This window comes from Symphalangus syndactylus, chromosome 6, assembly GCF_028878055.3.
Source record: "Symphalangus syndactylus isolate Jambi chromosome 6, NHGRI_mSymSyn1-v2.1_pri, whole genome shotgun sequence".
Lineage (NCBI taxonomy): Eukaryota > Metazoa > Chordata > Mammalia > Primates > Hylobatidae > Symphalangus > Symphalangus syndactylus.
This window is the reverse complement of record NC_072428.2, coordinates 76,199,268-76,209,067: the sequence shown is the minus strand read 5'-3', so window position 1 is coordinate 76,209,067 and position 9,800 is coordinate 76,199,268. Positions and strand designations below refer to the sequence as shown.

Here is a 9,800-nt window from a genome sequence, read left to right as displayed (position 1 = left end):
GTTATTGGGTAATCATTCTACTACGATTCCCTTATGCTATCTTATTCAATAAATTTGTAAGCCTTTTTTTTTCTAATAGTCTGCCTTTTATGAGTTGATTTTCCAGCAAAACTTCAGAGGGTGAAGGGGAAGCTTTCCATTAACCCCTACATTAACAATGGCCCCTGTCCTGCCCATACTACATTCATAAAGCATTTCTCTTTAAAGGTAGGTTTGCAAAATAGTGGCCATTGTAAATAGCCTGCATCCAACCATCTCACCTCAGAGAAAAATTTTACGAATTTATGATTGGCTTCACGTATCTAACCAGAAGTAGTTTTTTCAGCTAAAGCAAAACTGCTGAGTTGATTTCAAAGACGGTAATATATCTAGGATAAACTTCACAGCATTGTCTGCAGCCCTGATGGCTTTAGGTAATGCACCTTTGCTCCTAACAAGTGACTGCAAGAGTCAAATTTATTTTTCTGGGACATAATTTTTTTTGTCCTTGTATTTCATTGGCTATGAATTGAACATAATTGTTGATAGGTATGCCTAATGACTTATTTCTTGAAACTTTTGTAGCATACCTGCTATTTAACTTTGAAGCAAACCTCCTTAATGAACTACTGATTTCTAAATGTTTGCATGCAATTTAAGTCCCAACTAACTTCAGCTTTTTCAGCTACTAGCCCGTTAGACATTCCTTGACTGACTCTTCCAGTGTTTTCTATTTTAGAAAGAAACATCTTTCAAAAAACATTTTCATAACAAAGTAAGTTTGTTCCCCCTTATATGCATACACGCAACACCATATATATGGAATTAGAATAGAATTATTCAAAAGGTTCAATATCCAGTGAAGTAACTAAACCCCTCAAATATGGCTTAAGAAACATTTTCCAAGAGCACTCAGAATTATTTTTATGTGTTGCATTATGAAATAATACTGGGATTTTAATAACTCTCCAGTGTTTAACAGGTGACACACAAAGGTCTCAAACAATATCAAACGTTATTTTTGTACATACAAATATTTTGGGAATTGATTGTGTAATTTTTCAATTTTTAGACTCTTGGCTTTTTCTATTTGCTACCCATTGGACCATTCACTGTTGACCACATAGCCCTCAGATCAAAATTATCTCCAGGAATAGATTTACTAAAGAAAGATAAGGTAGAAACTAATGAATAAAGTTGCTAAGCTATTTATTAAATTTATTTTTTCCTGCTCATTTTCTGTTTTTTATTGCTAATTGAAGTTTGAGTAATAGAATAAATCAATGCATTATTTAACACAGTTTGCCAGTTTGAATAATCTTCCTAAATTAAAATTAGATTATTCATTCAACCAACATTTATTGAGAGGCTATAACATGCCACACATTATGCACAATTCCAAGAATATGATCCTTGTTTTTATGAAGCCTATAATTCAATGAGAAGGCAAACATTGAATAAAAAAATTAAATGTAAAGAGTTCCAAGAATGAGCAATGTTACCTCAAATATGACTGTCGTCTCTGTAGGCGGCATCTGCAATCTTCAAAAGCCATTGTAAAAAGCCCAGTTAGCTGGCTCAAAAAGTCTTTGTCCTTTTGTCAATATAGACACTGCAAGCATTCAAAATTCTATGTTAATTAAGTTTGTAACAGAAGGCTGCTATCAAAAAGTAATTCCTAATTGTTACCATCTTGGCAGATACTTGTACTTTGCAAAGCACACTTAGCAAAGCAACACTGTTGACGTAGGGCAATCCTTTTCAATTTCTCCATCAAAGCTAATGGTATATAAAAACTTTTAGTATTGAAATCCAGTCTCTCAATGAAGCTATTTGACACATTTGACCTGCTCAGGATTCAGTGAGCCTGTAACATAACAAAACTCACCACTTCCTCCATTTAAGTTAAATTGCTCTTATCTAAGCATTTTTTCCTCCTCTTCTCCATCATAGCAGAGGCAATTTTGTAACTCTGAAGCTCAAGTTCCTTCAAACAGGCTATGGCAATGTTTGAAAACAAAGTGTCATATATGTACTAATAAAGCAGTATATATAAATTTCACTTGCAGAATTAAGCTTTAATTATTAAGCTTTAATAAAAAAGAATAGTGTTTAACTTGATGATAAAGTGATGAGATATTTGTCAAACCCACAGTCTCACCAGGTGCTGTGCCACAAAATTTCAGGTTTTGCTTGAAAATGTTGCCTTCTTCTGCATTTGTGAGGCTCACTGTATAGATACAGACATTATGTCATTAGTGATGTCACAAGGTGGCATTACTAGGGAAATGAATAGGCCCACATGATTTTGGGGTCATCTAGAAAGCAATGTTCACTTTCAAAAATGTGAATGGTTGATGTTATGATAGCTGTGATTCAGCACAAGAATTATATTCCAGTTAGGTATTTGTTTCTTTTCTCTTTTATAGGAGAGGGTCTCACTATGTTGCTTCGGCTGGTCTCTAACCCCTGGGCTTAAGCAATCCTCCCAACTTGGCCTCTCAAAGCGCTGAGATTACAGACACGAACCACTGTGGTTAAGCATTTTTAAGATTCTGGGCTACAAAATTGTCAAAAATTAGTTTCAAACATAAAATAAGATGTTAGAAAATTAGTACATCAAACAAGATACCAGAACCTATATAACAGAGGAGAGGTGAGACAAAAGAAGTCTAGATAGTGAGAAGAGGTAAAAGACTGCTAAAAGTGAGAAGAAATTTTAAAAGAAAAGCAGAAACCATGATTGGATGATTTCCTTCTGATGTCATAATTACTCTACTCAACAATAAATGTAGAAATTACAAAAGACCTACCAGGTTAATGTGTAAAATAGACCATGCATACCTTCTCATCAACATAGGATATGCCTCCTATCATGCTAACATTCTAGTTGGAACCTTGACACTGGTAAGTTGTGTAACTGAGCCTTTAAACAAGATTTTCCAACTTAACATTGCTCATCCCTCATCATTAAAATGCACCTTCAAGCTATTTTCCATAATAGTTTTAACTAATAGTGCCATAATTAGAGTACCTCCAGTGCTATTCCTTTACAAACTCTCATCCTATAGCCTCATTTACAGCTGCGGTCCCTGTATCCCTTTAGTATCATTTTATTGTGTATAAATGCCTTTATATTTCGAATCCTCTCTATAACATATCTTTTTCTACCCCCTCTTGTCTGACACCTATTTTCACTTGATACCACTTTTTTCTGAAAAGCAGTTAAATGGACATTTCCTTTTCTTGCCTCTCCATTGACACATGGGGTCAGAGAGGAAGGACAGATCTTCGCTTTGTCACCATTATTCCCTGTGCATTCTCTTCTGAAGTCACTTCCATCTGATTATATAATTTGCTTCCTTTTTTCATCATTGTCCCCACCAAGATATTATCCCACTTTCTCCAGTGGTTTTAATGGCTACATTGTAGAATTTGAGTGTGCCCCATTCTTTGGCACTTCACTCCTCATTTTCTTTCACACCTCACATAGAATTGTTTCGTATGTTCTTTTGACTCTGCAATCAAAATGTGTCTTGAATCTAGCTGCTTACCGTCTTCACCAGCATTATTCTAATCTTAGCTGCAATAATCTCTCATGTAAAGCATTTTTATTGGGTTCTCTTTCTCCACCTTTGCAGACCATCTTTGACTCAATAGAATGTCCTTCCTAAGGCAACAATCAGATCAAGTTTTAACTTAAAATTTTCCAAAGCCCTGTCTTTAAATTTAAAAACAAAATTTATTAGAACAAGGATCTCTGAGGAAAAAGAAAAATATAAACTGAAAACAACCCCAATTTCCCCCAAATTTAGACTCAGTAGAGTGGCTACCAAAAACTCACACGATCTAGCTTTTGAATCTCACCTCCCTTCAAATAAAAACGGCACTAAGGAAATACATTCAAGCCAAATACATAGAGACCAGGCAACCACAAAATCAACAAAGATCACCAATATCATAAAGAAACAGACAAACCCAAAGGGAGGGCTTGTGGCACTAAGCCCTCCTAGTGATAAGTGTCATAAATTCGTATGTCTATAGATAAAGGAGGCTTTGTTATATGGCAAATGGCTAAGAAAGCCCCAGCCTTCTATAGTATTTTTCAAAGATCCCTACCAAAGTAAAATAGCAAGAAGGGGGTGTTTAACAATTTTACAATTGGAGGTAACTATTGGAGAAACTAAAATTATTTGATATTTTTATTGTGGTGAGTTGAAATTCATTTGTTATTTTAAAAGAGAATTATTTTTATTAAGTGGTTACTTTTCTTGACCAGCTAACCTGACCAAGGACAGTCTAATTCATAACAAGAGGAATATAATCCCTATTCTACAAGCCACATCCATAACCTCATGCTTCCCTAAATTATATTGCCAGTATTTGAGACTGAGCATTCATTTCCTGCTAAGTCTCAGACCACTCTGAGAAAGGCTGCCAAACATTTGCCAGCCCTGCTCACTACCATCCCACCTTCCAAGCAAAATTCTTTTTCTTAGGCTCAGACAAGCAAGGCTATTAATCAATGAGTGAAGGAGTTTTTCAGATCCTCTGGTGATGAAGTTATGGCACTCTCTGGTTTGTACAGGTTGATATGGTTTGGCCATGTCCCCACCCAAATCTCAACTTGAATTGTATCTCCCAGAATTCCCACGTGTTGTGGGAGGGACCTAGGGGGAGGTAATTGAATCCTGGGGTCCAGTCTTTCTCGTGCTATTCTGATGATAGTAAGTCTCATGAGATCTGATGGGTTTATCGGGGTTTCCGCTTTTGCTTCCTCCTCATTTTCTCTTGCTGCTGCCATGTAAGAAGTGCTTTCCACCTCCTGCCATGATTCTGAGACCTCCCCAATCACATGTAAGTCCAATTAAACCTCCTTTTCTTTCCAGTCTCAGGTATGTCTTTATCAGCAGCATGTAAATGGACTAATACAGTAAACTAGTTCCAGTAGAGTGGGGCGCTGCAGAAAAGATACCCCAAAACGTGGAATTAACTTTGGAACTGGGTAACAGGCAGAGACTGGAACAGTTTGGAGGGCTCAGAAGAATACAGGAAGATGTGGGAAAGTTTAGAACTTCCGAGAGACTTGTTGAATGGCTTTGTCCAAAATGCTGATAGCAATATGGACAATTAAATCCAGGCTGAGGTGGTCTCAGATGGAGATGAGGAACTGGTTGGGAACTGGAGCAAAGGAGACTCTTGTCATGTTTTATTAAAGAGACTGATGGCATTTTGCCCCTGCCCTAGAGATTTGTGGAACTTTAAACTTGAGAGACACGATTTAGGGTATTTGATGGAAGAAATTTCTAAGCAGCAAAGCATTCAAGAGGTAAGTGTTGGTAAAAAACATTCAGTTTTATAAGGCAAGCAGAGCATAAAAGTTAGAAAATTTGCAGCCTGACAATGCGATGGAAAGGAAAAACCCATTTTAAGAGGACAAATTCAAGTCAGCTACAGAAATTTGCATAAGTAGCAAGGAGCCAAATGTTAATTCCCAAGACCACTGGGAAAATGTCTCCAGGCAGTGTCAGAGAACTTCCCAGCAGTCTCTCCCATCACAGGCCCAGAGGCTCAGGAGGAAAACGTGATTTTTATTGGCTGGGCCCAGGGTCCCCGTGTTGTGTGCAGCCCAGGGACTTGGTGCCCTGTATCCCAGCCACTCCAGCTGTGGCTGAAAGAGGACAACATAGAGCTCAGGCTGTGGCTACAGAGGGTGGAAGTCCCAAGCCTTGACAGCTTCCATGTGGTGTTGAGCCTGCCGTTGCACAGAAGTCAAGAATTGAGATCTGGAGAGGCCAGGGGTGGAATGATGTGATTTGGCTGTGTCCCCATCCAAATCTCAACTTGAATTCTATCTCCTAGGATTCCCGCTGTGGTGGAAGGGACCCTTGAGGAGGTAACTGAATCATGGGGGCTGGTCTTTCTTGTGCTATTCTTGTGATAGTGAATAAGTCTCATGAGATCCGATGGGTTTATCACAGCTTTCTACTTTTGCTTCTTCCTCATTTTCTATTGCTGCCACCATGTAAGAAGTGCCTTCTGCCTCCCTCCAGGATTCTGAGGCCTCCCTAGCCACGTGGAAGTGTAAGTCCAATTAAACCTCTTTTTCTTCCCAGTCTTGGGTATGTCTTTATTGGCATCATGAAAATGGGCTAATACAAAGGTAAAAAAGATTAAAGAAGATGCAGAGAGTCAGAGAATCATGGTGGGGCCCAAGAAGATATAAAATAGCTGGTTCAGTGAATGGTCTCTGGCCTTCTCCAAGACCGAAACTGTACCTGGCTACTTTTCTAAGTCCCAAAACACACACAAGTCATCTGTCCACAACAAAACTAAGTCTCTAACCAACACAAACTTTTGTTTTACTTCTCCTTAAAATCTCTTTTCCTAAAAAAGACCCGGAATCTGGAAAACATTATACTAGGTGACATAAGCCAGACACAGAAAGGAAAATACGCATGAGCTTACTTTTATGTGGAATTTAGAACAAGTCAAACACATAGAAATGGAGAGAAGAATGGTGGTTTTCAGGAGCAGGAAGGAGGAGGAAATGGAAAGTATTAGGTCAAGGGGTAGAAAACTGCACTTTTATAGGATAAATTACTCTAGAGAGCTAATGTACAGCATGAGGACTGTAGTTGATAACATTGCATTGCGTATAAAAATTTGTTGAGGGTAGATTTTAGGTGCTCTCACCACACACACACACACACACGCGCACATGCTTACTCACACCAGTAATCATGGTAGGTCATCGATAGTTTAATTTGCTGGACAGTTGTGGCCATTTCATTATGTATACATACATCAAAACACCATGTTGCACACCTTAAATATATACGAGACACATTTTATTGGACTATTTCATAGAATTCTTTTTTACTGCCATATTGAGAAATGGGATAAAATCCCCTCAAGCTAAATATATAAAGCAGAGTATTAAATGTGCAATAATCAGAGGATAACTATAGTCAAATGAAAACACGGTTAAAAATTTTTCTTCAAAATGATTTAAAAAGCATTTCACTTTAGTCAACAGTGAAGGATACAGAGTCCCTAGGACTATTATTTTTGTCCTACCTGTTGTCATCTTTGGCATGGTGAGCAGGTGTACTACAAAAGTGGTGTTGCAACATCAAAACATTGCATTTTATATATTGCTTAGAGAAGAGTCTGTCTTTACAATTTATTGGCCTGAGGAGAACCCATCTCCCACTCAGCAAAATACAGTGAAAGAGAGACTCTAGCCTACTAGACAATCAGCTTTCCTGCATCTTATACTTTTATCCCATTTGATCAGTTCTGGTGAAACCAAATTTAAGAGTCATCTTTGAGTACAGAATTTCAGAATTTAGAGGAAGGTGATTCTTGTTTACCTTCCACTTTAAAAAATGCTTTGGATACTTGATCTGTAAGCATTGGGAAGTGACATTTCACCTAAGTGAAAGAGTATTTTGCTTATCATTAAAATGACTCCATTGTAAACTGTATTGCTTGTAATCTGTATCATTCTTGGCCTATGCTTTGGTTTCTGTTAGCTTCTATTTTGCAAGCAATATACATTACTCTAACTTGAACAGAAAAGAAATATAGTTCATGGAAACTCTGGCAAGATTAGAGAATCTTTTTTTTTTAAAGTGGGCAGTGATTAAAATGGCCAGTCAATCAGAACTATGGCAAAAATGATGACAGAGGAACAATCTGATGAGGCTGGTGTGGCTGCGGCAGCGGGACACTGGATGGCACCCCTTGTTTTAGAGACGATCCCCGTGATCACCACCACCATAGAACAGTGAGATCATGTGCCTGTGCTCTACCAGGGGCAGGGAAGACAGATGTCTAGACTTCATAGATTCTGAGACCATGAAGAATCACACAGCAGAACATTCCACAAACATAGAAAGGGTGTTCAAATGCTGTACAGACAAAAATACACCAGCAAACAATTATATAGTCTCTTTTTTTTTGCCTGCCCTATATCTGTACATGTTAATCTTCCAATAAACTTCCAAAAAAAACATCCCCAGTGGTAGTTTTGTAATTTTCACATTTAGCAAACAAGACTACACTCATCATTTCTCTAAGCAGACAGGAAAAAAGTGCATTAGAGTATTATTTAGAGAAGTGGTTTGCAAAGTGAAATCCCCAGACAACAGCGTCAATATTACCTGACAACTTGTTAGAAGTGCAGTCTCAGGACAATTCTAGAGCTATTGAATCAGAAACTTTTATTCAGAAATGAAGATAACTATTACTTTTAGAGTTGCTTTTATATGATGGGAAAAAATTGACCCAAACTCTTGTGGTTACTGCATCCAGCTGCAAATCTAGCTTTCTAGTTGATGCTCATTCTTCTTGTAGTTCTGTCATGATTCTATCTCAGTTGTCTCATTCTATGAACAAAATTGTAAAGCATAGGAGGCTGGGTTCAGTGACTCACGCCTGTAGTTCCAGCTATTTGAGAGGCTGAGGCAGGAGGATTTCTTGAGCCCAGGAGTTGGAGACTGCAGTGAGTCATGATCATGTGACTGCACTCTGGCCTGGGCAACAAATGAGACCATGCCTCTTAAAACTAAAAATTTGGCCAAGATGGTGGCTCATACCTGTAGTCCCAGATACCTTGGAGGCCGAGGCTTGAGCCAAGGAGTTTGAGTCCAGCCTAGGCAACAGAGGGAGATGCGATCTCCATTTAAAAAAAAATAAAATTAAAAAAATATATATGTAATATGGAGAGAGAAAAGAAATTTAAGATAAGCTATAAGAATATATACATGTTGCAGTAAGAAATGAGACACACGAGATAAAATTTTTGTTTCAGCATTTCATCATAAAGTCACTTATAACTTCCTTCCACCACTTATCTTCCATATTCCCTTAGCTTTCAGCAAGTATCTCAGCTATTCAGAATCATTTACCTTCATTTCTAAGGGACCTGAACCCTTGCTGTACCCTCTTGTTTAGTAATCTCAGTGAACCTTGGATTGGCTGAGAACACTTTGCTTTGCTTTACTCAGAAGGTGGACTTTATTCTTCCCACCTCCCCCCCACTTTTGTGTTATTTCCTGTCAGTCCTTGAAGGGGCAAACTATCCCGCTCCCTCACCCTGTGTTTCTTCCATCCTCAGCTTCACTCAGACCCATGGTATCAACACTCAATGGGTGAACTGCTGTCAATGAAAAATATTGCCATCATTGTACTAGAACTTATTCTTAATAATAATAGGAGCAAACTGACCTTAAAAGTCAAGTAGGTCAAGTTGTACACAAATACCTATCACGGATCGGTAGATGGGTATTGTCAAGTTCATTTTTGTATGCTTTCTACTTCTGTTCCAACTTTGACATTCATTTGCGGTTTCCAAAAGGGAGGCAAAGACAATTTTACACTTTATAGTTTTCAACTTACAAGATGTCTGTAAAGACCTCACATTAGAATCACCTGGGACCTTTAAAAATGCCAATGATTGGCCGGGCGTAGTGGCTCATGCCTGTAATCCCAGCCCTTTGGGAGGCCGAAGCCGGCGGATCACGAGGTCAGGAGATCAAGACCATCCTGGCTAACACGGTGAAACCCCCGTCTCTACTAAACATACAAAAAAATTAGTTGGGCGTGGTGGTGGGCACCTGTAGTCCCAGGTACTCGGGAGGCTGAGGCAGGAGAATGGCATGAACCCCGGAGGTGGAGCTTGCAGTGAGCCAAGATTGTGCCAGTGTGCTTCAGCCTGGGTGGCAGTGGGAGACTCCACCTCAAAAAAAAAAAAAAAATTGCCAGTGATTGAAGCCTAATATTGAAGTTTCTGATTTATTAATAATTAGTCTGTT

At 38.5% G+C, this 9,800-nt stretch overlaps 1 non-coding gene across 1 annotated transcript; it reads right to left on the bottom strand.

Annotated features, from left to right (window-relative positions):
* Positions 1-9,105: 9,105 nt before the first annotated feature.
* Positions 9,106-9,176, bottom strand: LOC129485569 (small nucleolar RNA SNORD56). Its single transcript, XR_008658708.1, has one exon. It is a non-coding gene; the product is annotated as a small nucleolar RNA SNORD56 (small nucleolar RNA).
* Positions 9,177-9,800: the final 624 nt, after the last annotated feature.